The sequence below is a fragment of the Macaca thibetana genome, chromosome 15 (assembly GCF_024542745.1).
Source record: "Macaca thibetana thibetana isolate TM-01 chromosome 15, ASM2454274v1, whole genome shotgun sequence".
In the NCBI taxonomy this organism is placed as follows: Eukaryota; Metazoa; Chordata; class Mammalia; order Primates; family Cercopithecidae; genus Macaca; species Macaca thibetana.
Window position 1 is genome coordinate 4,788,604 of NC_065592.1, and position 15,498 is coordinate 4,804,101.

At 43.9% G+C, this 15,498-nt stretch overlaps 2 protein-coding genes across 5 annotated transcripts in view; one reads left to right on the forward strand and one right to left on the reverse strand.

Moving 5' to 3' along the window:
- DPH7 (diphthamide biosynthesis 7) overlaps window positions 1–15,498 on the reverse strand; it is an 807,287-nt gene that overhangs the window by 401,178 nt on the left and 390,611 nt on the right. The gene's annotated exons all lie outside the window — the stretch shown is intronic.
- CACNA1B (calcium voltage-gated channel subunit alpha1 B) overlaps window positions 1–15,498 on the forward strand; it is a 251,604-nt gene that overhangs the window by 59,660 nt on the left and 176,446 nt on the right. The window lies entirely within an intron of this gene.

Here is a 15,498-nt window from a genome sequence, read left to right on the forward strand (position 1 = left end):
TGAAGAAAGTCATTGGTAGCTTGATGGGGATGGCAATGAATCTATAAATTACCTTGGGCAGTATGGCTATTTTCACGATATTGATTCTTCCTATCCATGAGCATGGTATGTTCTTCCATTTATTTGTGTCCTCTTTTATTTCGTTGAGCAATGGTTTGTAGTTCTCCTTGAAGAGGTCCTTCACTTGAGGGGATAACTTTTCAATGAAATAGAGAGCATAAATAAAAAACAATAAAAACTTCAGGAAACAATGGATGCACTTAGAGAAATGTGAAATGCTCTGGAACATCTCAGCAATAGAATTGAACAAGCAGATGAAAGAACTTCAGAGCTCGAAGACAAGGTTTTTGAATTAACCCAATCCAACAAAGGCAAATAAATAATAAGAAAATACAAACAAAGCCTCCAAGAAATCTGGGATTATGTTAAATAACCAAACCTAAGAATAATTGGTGTTCCTGAGGAAGATGAGAAATCTAAAAATTTGGAAAATATATTTGGGGAAATAATCAAGGTAAACTTCCCTGGCCTTGCTAGAGACTTAGATGTCCAAATACAAGAAGCTCAGAGAACACCTGGGAAATTCATTGCAAAAAGATCATCGCCCAGGCACATTGTCATCATATTATCTAAAGTTAAGACGAAGGTGGCCGGGTGCAGTGGCTCACGTCTGTAATCCCAGCACTTTGGGAGGCTGAGACAGGCAGATCATCCGAGGTCGGGAGTTTGAGACCAGCCTGACCAACATGGAGAAACCCCATGTCTACTAAAAATAGAAAAAATTAGCTGGGCATGGTGGCACATGCCTGTAATCCCAGCTACTCAGGAGGCTGAGGCAGGAGAATTGCTTGAACTTGGGAGGCGAAGGTTGCGGTGAGCCAAGATCGCGCCATTGCACTCCAGCCTGGGCAACAAGAATGAAACTCTGTCTCAAGAAAAAAAAGGTGAAAGAAGTAATCTTAAGATCTATGAGCCAAAAGCACCAGGTAACCTGTAAAGGAAAACCTATCAGATTAACAGCAGATTTCTCAACAGAAACACTACAAGCTAGGAGGGGTTTGGGCCCTATCTTCAGCCTCCTTAAACGAAACAATTATCAGCCAAGAATTTTGTATCCAGCCAAACTAGGCTTCATAAATGAAGGAAAGATAGTCTTTTTCAGACAGACAAATGCTGAGAGAATTCGCCACTACCAAGCAAGCACTGCAAGAATTGCCAAAAGGAGCTCTAAATCTTGAAACAAATTTTCAAAATACAAATACACCAAAATGGAACCTCCTTAAAGCATAAATCCAACAGGACTTATATAACAATAATAATTTAAAAACCCAAGGTATTCAGGCAACAAGTAGCATGAAGACTAGAATAGTATCTCACATCTCAATATTAACGTCGAATGTAAATGGCCTAAATGCTCCACTTAAAAGATACAGAATGGTGGAATGAATAAAGATTCACCAACCATCTGCTCCCTTTAAGAGGACTCACCTAACACATAAGGACTCACATAAACTTAAGGTAAAGGGGTAAAAAAAGACATTCCATTCAAAAGACAAAGAGGGACATTATATAATGATAAAAGGCCTTGTCCAACAGGAAAATATCACAATCCTATATATATATGCACTTAACACTGGAGCTCCCACATGTATAAAACAATTGCTAGTAGACCTAAGATATGAGATAGACAGGCCAGGCACGGTGGTTCACGCCTGTAATCCAGTACTCTGGGAGGCTGAGGTGGGTGGATCACCTGAGGTCAGGAGTTTGAGACCAGCCTGGCTAATATGGTGAAACCCTGTCTCTACTAAAAATACAAAAAAATTAGCCAGGCGTGGTAGCAGGCTCCTGTAATCTCAGCTATTCGGGAGGCTGAGGCAGGAGAATTGCTTGAACCCAGGAGGTGGAGGTTGTAGTGAGCCAAGATAGTGCCATTGCATTCCAGCCTGGGTGACAGAGCCTCGCTCTGTCAAAAAGAAAAAGAAAAAGAAATGAAATACACAGCAACACAATAACAGTGGGGGACTTCAGTACTGCACTGACAGCACTAACAGGTCATGAAGGCAGAAAGTCAAGAAAGAAACAGTGAACAAAACTATACCCTAGAACAAATGGACTTAACAGATATTTACAGAACATTCTAGCCAACAACCACAGAATATATATTCTATTCATCAGCATGTGGAACTTTCTTTAAGATAGACCATATATGAGAGGCCATAAAATGAGCCTCAATAAATTTAAGAAAATTGAAATTATATCAGGCACTTTCTGAGACCACAGTGGAATAAAACTGGATAACTCCAAAAAGAACCCTCAAAACTATGCAAATACATGGAAATTAAATATCTTGCTCCTGAATGATCATTGGGTAAAAAATGAAATCAAGAGGGAAATTAAAAAATTCTTCGAACTGAATGACAGTAGTGACACAACCTACCAAAACCTCTGGGATACAACAAAGGCAGCGGTAAGAGGAAAGTTCATAGCCCCAAACAACTATATTGAAAAGCCTGAACGAATGCAAACAGACAATCTAAGGTCACAACTCAAGGAACTAAAGAAACAAGAACAAACCAAACCCAAACCCAGAAGAAGAAAGGAGATAACCAAGATCAGAGCAGAACTAAATGAAACTTAAACAAACAAACAAAAAATAAAAGATAAATGAAACAAAAACTTAGTTCTTTGATAAGATAAATAAAATCTATAGCCCATTAGCAAGTTTAACCAGGAAAAAAAAAAGAGAAAATCCAAAGAAGCTCAACTAGAAACGAAATGGGAGATATTACAATTGACATCACAGAAATACAAAAGATTTTTCAAGGCTACTTACAACACCTTTAACCATGTAAACTAGAAAACTTAGAGGAGATGGTTAAATTCCTGGAAAGATACAACTCTCCTAGCTTAAATCAGGGCAATTAGATACCCTGAACAGACCAATAACAAGCAGTGAGATTGAAATGGTAATAAAAAATTACCAACCAAAAAAGTCCAGGACCAGATGGATTCACAGGAGAGTTCTATCAGATATTCAAAGAGAATTGGTACCAGTCCTGTTGGCACTATTCCACAAGATAGACAGGGAATCCTCCCTAAATCATTCTATGAAGCCAGTATCACCCTAATACCAAAACCAGGAAAGGACATAACCAAAAAAGAAAACTACAAACTAATATCCCTGATGAACATAGACGCAGAAATCCTCAATGAAATACTAGCTAACCGAGTACAACAGCATATCAAAAAGATAATCCACCATGATCACATGGGTTTCATACCAGGGATGCAGGGATGGTTTAACATACTCAAGTCAATAAATGTGGTACACCACATAAACAGAATTAAAGACAAAAATCACATGATCATCTCAATAGATGTGGAAAAAACCTTTGACAAAGTTCAGCATCCTTTATGATTAAAAACCTCAGCAAAATTGGCATAAACACAGGATATACCTCAATGTAATAAAAGTCATCTATGACAAACCCACAGCCAACATAATACAGAATGGGGAAAAGCTGAAAGCATTCCCTCTGAGAACTGGAACAAGACAAGGATGACCACTCTCACCAGTCCTCTTCAACATAGTAATGGAAGTCCTAACCAGAGCAATCAGACAAGAGAAAGAAAGAAAGGTCATCCAAATCGGGAAAGAGGAAGTCAGACTGTCACAGTTTGTTTGCTGATGATATGATTGCTTACATAGAAAACCCTAAAGACGGCCGGGCACGGTGGCTCAAGCCTGTAATCCCAGCACTTAGGGAGGCTGAGACGAGCGGATCACAAGGTCAGGAGATCGAGACCATCCTGGCTAACATGCTGAAACCCCGTCTCTACTAAAAAAAAAAAAATACAAAAAAATAGCCGGGCGAGGTGGCGGGCGCCTGTAGTCCCAGCTACCTGGGAGGCTGAGGCAGGAGAATGGTGGGAACCCAGGAGGCGGAGCTTGCAGTGAGCCGAGATCGTGCCACTGCACTCCAGCCTGGGCGGCAGAGCGAGACTCTGTCTCAAAAAAAAAAAAAAAAAAAAAAAACCCTAAAGACTCCTCCAGAAAGCTCCTAGAACTGATAAAAGAATTTAGCAAAGTTTCCAGATACAAAATTAATGTACACAAATCAGTAGCTCTTTTATATGCTAACAGTGACCAAGCTGAGAATGAAATCAAGAACTCAACCCCTCTTACAATAGCTGCAAAGCAAACAAAAAACAGAAAACCCAATAACTTAGCAATATACCTAACCAAGGAGGTGAAAGACCTCTGCAAGGAAAACTACAAAGCACTGCTGTTCCATGCTCATGGATGGGTAGAATCAATACTGTGAAAATAACCATACTGCCAAAAGCAGTCTACAAATTCAGTGCAGTTCCCATCAAAATACCACCCTCATTCCTCTCAAATTTGGAGACATCACATTAGCCAACCTCAAACTATAGTATAAAGCCATAGTCACCAAAACAGCATGGTACTGGTATAACAATAGGCACATAGGCCAATGACAGAATAGAGAACCCAGAAATAAATCCAAATACAGCAAACAAAAAGATAAAAGTGGGGAGAGGACACCCTATTCAACAAATGGTGTTGGGATAATTGGCAAGCCACATGTAGGAGAATGAAACTGAAGTCTCATCTCTTATAAAACATCAACTCAAGATGGATCAAGGACTTATCTAAGTCCTGAAACTATAAAAATTCTAGAAGATAACATTGGAAAAACCCTTGTAGACATTGGCTTAGGCAAGGATTTCATGACCAAGAACTGAAAAGCAAATGCAACAACAAGAAAAAAGATAAATAGCTGGGACTTAATTAAACCAAAGAGCTTTTGCACACCAAAAGAAACAGTCAGCAGAGTAAATGGACAACCTACCGAGTGGGAGAAAATCTTCACAATCTATACATCTGACAAAGGACTAATATCCAGAATCCACAATGAACTCAAACAAATTAGCAAGAAAAAAAAAATCCCGTCAAAAAGCGGGCTAAGGACATGAATAGACAGTTCTCAAAAGAAGATATACAAATGGCCAACAAACATGAAAAAATGCTCAACATCACTAATGATTAGGGAAATGCAAATCAAAACTACAATGTGATACCACCTTATGCCTGTAAGAATGGCCATAATAAAAAAATTAAAAAATAATAGATATTGGCATGGATGCAGTGAACAGGGAACAGTTCTACACTGCTGGTGGGAATGTAAACTAGTGCAACCAGTATGGGAAACCATGTGGAGATTCCTTAAAGAACTAAAAGTAAAACTACCATTTAATCCAGTAATTTCACTAGTGGGTATCTACCAAGAGGAAAACAAGTCATATGAAACAGATACTTGCACACGCATGTTTACAGCAGGACAATTTGCAATTGCAAAAATCTGGAACCAACCCAAATGCCCATCAATCAACTAGTGGATAAAGAAACTGTGATATATGTATATATATTATATTATATTATATATACACATTATACACTATATATAGAATATATATATAGAGATATATATATATAATGGACTACCACTCAGCCATAAAATGGAATGAATTGCATTCACAGTGACCTTGATGAGATTGGGACTATTAATCTAAGCGAAGTAATTCAGGAATGGAAAACTAAACGTCGTATGTTCTCACTCATAAGTGGAAGCTAAGCTGTGAGGATGCAAAGGCATGAGAATGACACAGTGGACTTTGGGAACTCAGGAGGAAAGGGTGGGAAGGGGTGAGAGATAAAAAACTATAAATTGTGTGCAGCACACACTGTTTGGGTGATGGGTGCACGAAAATCTCGTAAATCACCACTAAAGAACTTACTCATGTAACAGAATACCACCTGTTCCCCAATAACCTATGGAAATAAATTTTTTAAAAAATATCTTATCTCCTGGCCTGATTTTGGGTTGCTGGTTAGTTCCCAGTGTGGGGAGCCTTTGAGTTTAAAACTTTTGTAAAGCCTGCTGAAATGGTCCCAGGTTAACTAGGTATTTCACTAAAGTGGCCGTTTCTGGATCAGTATTTAGATCATTAGTTAAAAATGGCCTTCTGTATAACATTTCATATGGGCTCATATTAATTTTTGCCCTGGGGAAATTATGGACTCTTACGAGAGCTGTGGACAGCAAGTTGACCCAAGTTTCTGATGTTTCCTGACATAGCTAATACCCGTTTTGGAGTTTGATTAGCTCTTTCCACTTTTCTAGAGGATTGAGGCCTCCGTGCTGAATGTAAATAGTATTTGATTCTGAGAGCCTTAGCAACCCCTTGAATTGAGAGATAAAGAACAAGTCATTATCACTTTGGAGGCTTTGAGATAACCCAAACTGGGGAAATACTTCTTGGAAGAACCTTCACATCTTCATTGGCCTTCTGTGTTTTGGTGTAGGGTAAGCTTCAGTCCAGTCAGTAACGGTATTTGTAACCTTCACGGACCTTGGGGGACTGAAAAAAGGATGACGGATGCCGGAATAAAGATAAAGATAAAGAGTATATTTGGAAGGTGTCAGGTGGCTCCTTGCTTCTAGTGAACAAGGGCCCTGAGCTTTACACAGCCCTCTGTATTTATTAGGCAAAAGAGTTAGTGAGAAGAGGAGGGTGTGGTTGTCAGCAGGCAGTTTGATTCACAGCAGGCTTGCAAGACTGCATTCTTTGAACGATAGGCTCTAGATGTCCCAGTAGATAACCTCAATAAGCACGGCACCAGGGACTGCCCTCAGCAAACCTCCTGGTGGCAGGCACAGTCGTGAGTTTGCCCACATCCTGCTTTCATGGTAAACAGTTTGCTGTTCGATCATATTGCCTCCAGTGGAATACTGAGTTGGTCACGTCTTTTGGGCCTTCAGCTCCCTACAGGTATCTATTAATATTAACAAATCTTGTATCCTCTACATGCTGGCATTGTCCTTATGGCCCTTTGGGTTTCCTTTGAGTGCTCTTTGGGCATTCAGGGCATTGCCAGTGATGGCTGTCATAATTTTCGCTTGCCACTTTTCTTTACTCTGTTCCCCTTTTACTTCCTTCATGATTGTTATACATCATGAAAGCAATATCAAGAAGCTGATTTTGATTAGTTTATGGGCCCATCTGTAGCTTTTGGAGCTTACATCTAATGTCTGGGACAAATTGGATTAGTATATTTTTTTAAAGGCTTCCTCCAGCCTGCCATGAAACATGGCTGGATTTTCCTCCTTGCCCAGTATAACCTCCTTTACCTTATCATAATTTACTTCCTTATTCTCTTTCTCTTCCTCCAAGGAGAGCCTCAAGAAACTTAGCCTGGTGGTTCATCCCCTTGGGTGTCCCAGTTAGGATCAGTAATGGAGACTGTGTCTGGGCCTAAGTGATTACCCTGAGGGTTTCAAGGAAATAAGTCATCTGCTTCCTGGTGGGTGGCCTCAAAGATTTGTTTCTTTTCCAAGGGGCTGCAATAGGTTGCTAGAATGAATTGAACATCTCCCCTGAGAGCTCAAAGGCTAAGGTCAAAGTTTGGGACCCATCTCCAAATTCCTAGGGTTCTCAGAATAGCTTCCTAGCTTTTCCTTATGTTGTTTTATATCAGTTATAGAAAAGGGGGACTGCACTAGGACTGGCCCCTCAGCTCCTGCTACTTCCCTGAGGGGTAGCAGGGCTGGAGGGGGAGTTGAATAGATTGTTCCTCTCCAAATGTGAGGAGGACTTAGCTGGACCCCTGAATTTTGCTCTTGGGTTTGAGCCCCAGGAGCACTTGGCAAGGAGTTATACAGGGGTGGTTGCACTTCCCTCTGAGAGACAGGTGGCCTTTGTAAAAGGGGGTCATCTACAATATCTAGTTCTGCCTTAAAACCTTCCTTTTCAGGGCAGGTTCCAGGACTTTTGCAGATTGTTGGGTTTTGGTATGTGAAGACCTGTACGTATGGGATTTCTGACAATTTACCCTGCCTCTTGCAATACAGGTCTAATTGCAGGATGGTGTTGTAATTAAGACTTCCAATGACCACCAATTATTCCTGACTGTCCAGCTGATATTGGGGCTATACAGTATTATAGTAGAAAATCAGATGTTTTCTCCTTAGACTGTCAAAGTTCAATTGATTCCAGTGGTTGAGGATACAGCCAAGCAGGGAATCAGATGGAATGGATGGAGAGTTGCCCATAGTGGTCTGGAAGAGAGAAGAGGACTTTGAAAAGTGGAGGGCCTACTAGGTGACCCAGATTTTACCTGGGGTGGCCATGTGGAAAAACCCTGGGTCTTGTCTGAGGTTCCCAAGGGCATCCCCACCTCTGGGCACCCTCTTAGTTTGTCAGATATGTCTGACCTTAGATGGGTGCCAGCACCACTCTGGAATGGTTCCCTCCACAATCAGTGGCCCACTATGAGTTTCCTCTTGTCCCTGACTGAAGGCCTTGACTTCTAGCGTCCTTTCAATTTGATAAAGCCACACTTTTTCTTTTAACTTCAGCCAATACGTTCATATACAGAATCTCTTTTACAATTAATTTTCATAAGCCTACAACTTGCTCAAACCTTTGGATTTTTCCTATGTCACTTAAAACAATCCTTTAACCCTCTAAACTTAGGCAGTATAAATTATACAACATTTCTTGCATAATTTCACTTTCACAAATCTTTTTCACGACTTACCCAGACTGTCTACAACATGCTTGGACTTTGTGGCTTGTCTTATACATCCCTCTTTTATTTCTTTACTTTTATTATTATTATCATATTCCAGGCTGGAGTGCAGTGATGCGATCTCGGCTCACCACAACCTCCGCCTTCCGGGTTCAAGCGATTCTCCTGCCTCAGCCTCCCAAGTAACTGGGACGACAGGTGCGCATCACCGCGCCTGGCTAAATTTTTATATTTTTAGTAGAGATGGGGTTTCACCATATTGGCCAGGCTGGTCTCGAACTCCTGACCTCGTGATCCACTTGCCTCGGCCTCTCAGAGTGCTGGGATTACAGGTGTGAGCCACTGCGCCCAGCCATATCCCTCTTTTTTTTTTTTTTTTTTTTTTTTTTGAGACGGAGTCTCGCTTTGTTGCCCAGGCTGGAGTGCAGTGGCACGATCTCGGCTCACTGCAAGCTCCGCCTCCCAGGTTCATGCCATTCTCCTGCCTCAGCCTCCGAGTAGCTGGGACTACAGGTGCCCGCCACCATGCCCGGCTAATTTTTTGTATTTTTAGTAGAGAACGGGGTTTCACCGTGTTAGCCAAGATGGTCTTGATCTCCTGACCTCGTGATCCACCCGCCTCAGCCTCCCAAAGTACTGGGATTACAGGCATGAGCCACCGCGCCCGGCCCATATCCCCCTTTTAAAACAACAGTCATTTTACTTTAGGACAAGAATTTACCATACAAGATCCCTTTTTATATAATATAAAATCTCTTTTATTTATAACCTTCTTTGCATAGCTAGGGTGCTAAGTGGGTTTCTTTTGCCCTTAGCCAGTTGAATAGATCAAGTAAGATAAGGGAGGTCAAAATGCCTAAGAGACATTATCTTTTGTCTTTACTAGCTAACTCTACAGTAGAATTTAGCATAAGAAAAGAGGGTTTAAGTTCCCTGAAACATGTGTGAATTCCCCCTTGATAAGCCACCACTGCCAATTGTGTCACACATAGGGATCAGGGAGTATAACCAGAAAAGACAGAAGAGTCCTACCCCTTTCCAGGCAGGGCAGCTATCGCTATCATTCCTTGGCCTTCAGGTAACACTGAAGAGTGGTCCCAGCCAGTTGCCCTCAGTTACTGGGGAGCTACTAGGAAATGACTGCTGAAAGACTGAAAAAAAAAAAAGGAAAAGGGCTCAAGTCCCTCATGTGAACCAGGTAGTGTTGGTCAAGTGCTTCCACATGGATACCTTTCAGTCTCTCCGTAGAGTGGCCCCAGCCAGAGACCTGCAGTTGCCTCCATGCTTAGGTGCTCTCTGTCAAGGGTCCTAAGTTGGAAAGAGAGATAGAAAATGCTTCCCCTGTATGGAGCAGAGAGGAAAAGGGAAAATGAGAAGAAAAATAAATCCCAAACTTTGGGCTTGCCTCCTGGCTAGCTCGCCAAAATATGTTACCAGGGGAGGGTCTTGACTATGAGTCATCCAGGTTCTTGGCATTTTGTACAGAGAATTGGACAAAATGAACAAAACAACAAAAGAATGAAGCAACAAAAGCACAGACTTGTTGAAAGTACGCTCCACAGAGTGGGACTGGGTTCAAGCAAGTGGCTCAAGAGTGTGAGTTACAGAATTTTCTGGGGTTTGAATACCCTCTAGAGGTTTCCCATTGGTTACTCGGTTATACTCTATGTAAATGAAGACTGGGCCCACTACCAGTCTGATTGGTTGCAGGAGGTGACCAATCAAAGGCTGAAGTAGAAGTTATAAAGTTAAACCCTATACTAATGAAGACTTGGCCCATGACCAGCCTGATGGGTTGTGGGAGGTGACCGATCAGAGGTACTTTCCATTTTTTCATCTGTGACACAGTGGAAGTGGGGCAGGCCGCAAAGGGAGTAGCCTCTGTTCTTTTGTTACTTGGGTGTGGAGTGGGGTTTTCCTTTTGATTCAGTTCTAGGAAGTCAGCACAAACCAACCGTAGGTTCCCGGCCTCCAGACCCTATTCTTCTGCCTCAATAGTACTATAATTTTTGCTTCATCTGTCAAACATAATTTAGAAAACTCAAAAGGAGAAAGAAATCCAGTTACCTATATTTTTACACTTTCCATGTTTCTTCCTTCCTAATAGTGATTCAATTTTTACTTATTTCCTTTCTGTTTAGATAACTTTAATTTTTCATTTTTTTCTTAGGAGAGTTCTGCTGGTGACAAATTCTCCATTTCCCTAGTTTTTCATTTGAGAATATCTTGATTTCCCAAAAGATATTTTTGGTGGGTATAGGTGTGTGGGTTGACAGTTCTTTTCTTTCAGCACCTGAAAAATATTATGCCACTTCCTTCTGGCCTCCACGGCTTCTGATGAGAAACTGTTTGAATTGTTTTCCCCGTATAGGTAAGGTATCATTTTTTTCTGCTGCGTTCAAGACTTTTTTCTTTCTCTAGTTTTCAGAAGTTTGGCTATAATGTGTTTGTCTGGGGTTTGCTGAGCTTCTTAAATCTGTATGTTTGTGTCTCTTGCTAAAGTTGAGAAGTTTTCAGCATTTGTTTTTTGTTTTTGAGATGGAGTTTCGCTCTGTCACCCAGGCTGGAGTGCAGTGGCGCAATCTCAGCTCACTGCAAACTCTGCCTCCCAGGCTCAAGCAATTTTCCTGCCTCAGGCTGCGGAGTAGCTGGGATTCCAAGCGTACACCACCACGCCTGGCTAACGTTTGTATTTTTAGTAGAGACAGGGTTTCACCATGTTGACTAGGCCGGTCTCACACTCCTGACCTCAGGTGACCTGCCTGTCTCGGCCTCCTGAAGTGCTGGGATTACAGCTGTGAGCCACCGCACCTGGCTGTATTTCTGTAAATACTGTTAGCTTTGTCCTTTTTCACCTGTCTTTGGTGCTCTGATGACATGAATGTTAGATCATTTGTTACAGTCCCATGGGTTTTTGAGGTTCACTTTTCTCTCTTTATCAGAATGGATAATTCTTTTCTTCTTTGTTCTCTTACTGTTCACTGATTCCTTCCACATCCCCTCCATTCTCTGGTTATGCATTTTCAGTGAGATTTTTGATTTTTTTTTTTAGCTCTAAATTTTCCCTTTGGTCTGTAATCCAAAAAGTATCGGAGACAAGTCTCAATCAATTCAGAATTTTATTTTGCCAAGGTTGAGGACATGCCCAGAATAAAAAAAAAAATACCTTTGGAGAAATGTGTTTGGTGTGTGTGTTGTGTGTGTTGTGTCTGTTGTGTGTGGTTTGCATGTGTGTGTGTGGTGTATGTGGTGCATGTAGTGTGTGTGATGTGTGTAGTATGTGTGGTGTATGTGGTGTGTGCCTATATCTGGTGCATGTGGTATGTGTGTGGTGTGTGTGTGTGTGTGGTGTGTGCACTTGTGTCCAGTGTGTGTATGTGGTGTATTTGTGTCTGTGTGGTGTGTGTTTGATGTGTGTGGTGTGCATGTGTGTGTGGTGTGTCTGTGGTGTGTGTCTGGTCTGTGTGGCATGCATGTGTGTGGTGTGTGGTGTGTGTTTGGTGTTCAATGTGTGTTTTGTGTGTGTGGTGTATACGTGTGTGGTGTGTGTGTGGTGTGTGTGTGGGTGTGTAGTATGTGTGTAGCATGTGTGTGTATGTGTCTGGTGTGTGCATGTGTGTGGTGGCTATGTGTGTGCTTGTGTGTCCAGTGTGTGTGTGGTGTATCTGATGTGTGTGGTGTGTGCATGTCTGGCATGTGTGGTATGTGTGTGGTGTGTGGGTGTGTGGTTTGGGTGCATGTGTGTGTCTGGTGTGTGCATTTGCATGTCCTTTGTGTGTGGTGTGTGTGGTGTGTGTGCTTGTGTGTCCAGTGTGTGTGTATGGTGTATGTGTCTGGTATGTGTGATGCGTTTGTGTGTGTAGTGTATGTATGCATGTGTGTGGTGGGTGTGTGGTGTGTGGTGTGTGTGTCTGGTGTGTGCACTTGCATGTCCTGTGTGTGTGGTGTATGTGTGTCTGGTGTACGTATGGTGTGTGTGTAGTGTGTGTGGTGTGTGTGTGTTTGGTGGTGGTGTGTGTGGTGCATGTGTGTGTCTCGTGTGTGCACTTGCATGTCCTATGTGTGTGGTATACATATGGTGTGCATGTAGTGTGTGTAGTGTGTGTGTGTTTAGTGTTGGTGTGTGTGGTGTGTGCGCTTGTGTGTCGAGTGTGTATGGTATGTGTGTGTCTGGTATGTGTGTGGTGTGTGTGTGTGGTGTATGTATGCATGTGTGTGGTGTGTGTGCTTGTGTGTCCTGTGTGTGGTGTATGTGTGTCTGGTGTGTGTGGTGTATGTATGTTGTGTAGTGTGTGTATTGTGTGTTTGGTGTTGGTGGTGTGTGTGTGTGTGTGTTTAGTGTTGGTGTGTGTGGTGTGTGCGCTTGTGTGTCCAGTGTGTGTGTATGTGTGTGTCTGTATGTGTGTGGTGTGTGTGTGTGGTGCAATGTATGCATGTGTGTGTGTGTGTGTGTGTGTGCACTGTGTGTGTGTATGTGTGTGGTGTGTGTGGTGTATACGTGTGTGTGTGTAGTGTGTGTGTGTGTGTGTATGCATGTGTCTGTCACGTGTGTGTGTGTGTGTGGTGTGTGCGCTTGTGTGTCCAGTGTGTGTGTATGGTGTATGTGTCTGGTATGTGTGGTGTTCATGTGTGTGCAATGTATACGTGTGTGTCATGTGTGGTGCACGTGTGTGTATGGTGTGCGTGTGTGTGGTGTATACGTGTGTGTCGTGTGGTGTGTGTGGTGTATGCATGTGTCTGTCATGTGTGGTGCATGTGTATGGTGTGTGTGTGTGTGGAGAGGGAGAGGGAGATTTATCATGATTAACTGGCTCATGTGATCACAGAGGCTGGCAGGTCCACATCTGTGGTTCTGCCTGGCGGGCTTGGGTGCTGTCCGCATGTGGGAGAGTTGATGGTGCAGTTCCCGATGGCGGTGGCTGGCAGAGGTGAAATCCAGAAGCATCTGCTGGAGACTCTTCCTTTACCCAAGGGAGGCCCACCCACGTCACAGAGAGCAGCGGTCTTCACTCTGTGGATTAAAGTGTTAATTGTATCTCAGAGCACCTTTGTAGAAGTATCTGCAAGATCCTGTCAAGTGTAGTTGACCAGGTGTCTGAGTGCCCCGTGGCCCAGCTAAGCTGACACAAAATTAACCATCACAGCATCTAAGAAATTTGTGCTCTTCCTGGTTCTTAGTATAAGAAGTGAGTTTCAGTTGAAAACTGGCCATGTTTGGCCTTCCGGCTGGGACCTGGGATCTCAGTGAAGCATTCTGCGTTGGCTGTCGGGGAAGGAGGGGGGCTGCTGTCTTGTTGCAGGTGAGTGCAGAAGCCGAGGTTGCCCTCTTGGCCTCTGTTGACTATGGTGGAGCATTCTCCTTCCTCCTGGGCAGGGGTGGCAGGGCTGGCTCCCCAGCGTGCCTCAAGGGAACTTCCCTGGCTGGGAGGCTTAGAGGTGCCTTGTTCTTGTTCTCCACGTGGTTTCTGCACACTGTATGTGGGTGGGTGGCTTCGTGACTGCTGGATGGTGGTAAAAGTCCTGACTCCACAAGGCCCTTCTGATAGCTCCCTAGCAGCAGGGGGTGCCCCTACTGCCTGTGTAAATGGAAGGCGAGGTGTCCCGCGTGGTCTTCCTCAGTACCACGGAGGTGGGCCGGGGCTGGGGGGCCGTGATAACCACTGCCGAGGAGGAAAGTCCCACCTCCTGCTTGGCTTTCTCTGACAGCACCCCGTGGAGGGGGAGGGGATTTGGATGCCTCATTGCAGTCTAGGTGCTCTTCTGGGTCTTTGCTGGAAGGGAGGGATGGAGACGGACCCCATGTTTTCTGCGACGTGTGCTAGGCTGCCTTGGTTAGGGAGAGCTGGCTTTTGCTGGTGCTTTTTTTTGTTGTCTGTGCCCCTTGGGCATTTCCAAGTTTTAGGCTTCATCAGCTCCAAATGTGGGATAGAGGAGGCAAGAAGAAAGTCCTGGAAACGCACCTTATATCCTGGGGTCTTAGCTAGTCTGCCCTATTTTCTCCGCTTTTCAGAGTCATTCTGTGTTTGCTTTATGCATAATTTTCAGTATGTTAATTCCGCTTAGTGGGAACAGTATGGCAGAGTACGTTGGCTCCATCTTCGCAGAAGTGGCAGTCCTGTTTTTTAAGATGAGAGGAATTAGGGCCAGTTGGCTACTGATGGGACCACTTCACTAGGGAGGGAAATTGTGGGAGCCGAGTACTTGAGCAGGTGAGAGGGGCTGAGGCTACAGCAATGACATCTCCTTTCTCTCAAGAAGGAAGGGCAGGCTTGCGGGAAGTTGGTGGCTTCGGTGGCCCCCAATCCACAGGTCTGAGCTGCATGTGAGTCTGGACAGAGGTGTGGTCTAGGACCATGAACTGCAGTGGGAGCTGGGGTTCTGAAAGTCACTTCTAGGTTCGGATCCAGGAATCTCAGGGGCCAGCCTGGAATCAGTGTCCGAGGGTCAGGAACCACAACCTTCAGTCCATGCAGGGGTGGAGGCTGCAAATCCGCCAGGCTGGCAGATACTGGAGGGCAGGAATGCCAACAGCAGCACCTGGAGATCAGTGCCCGCTGCAGGGCAGCGCCCGACTGTCCTCCTGCCTCTGTCTTGGTGGAGCCCCGTCCCATGTCTTGTGAACTGCCTCTGAGGAGAGGTGTCCGGGAACGGGACTAGGGGCTGCCTCCCTTGGCACCCACCGCCCTCCTGGTTTCTCTCCAGCACCAGACTCGCAGAAGAAAGAGCCGTGTTTTCTGTGGCGTGCGCTAGGCTGGCTCGGTTAGGGAGAGCTGGCCTGGCTTTTGCTGGTGCTTTCTCTACACCCCTTAGCCACATAAAATGCATAAAACAAAACAACTATGGGATTAAATTGGGTTCAAAGGAGCGCACCCTTTTGCGGG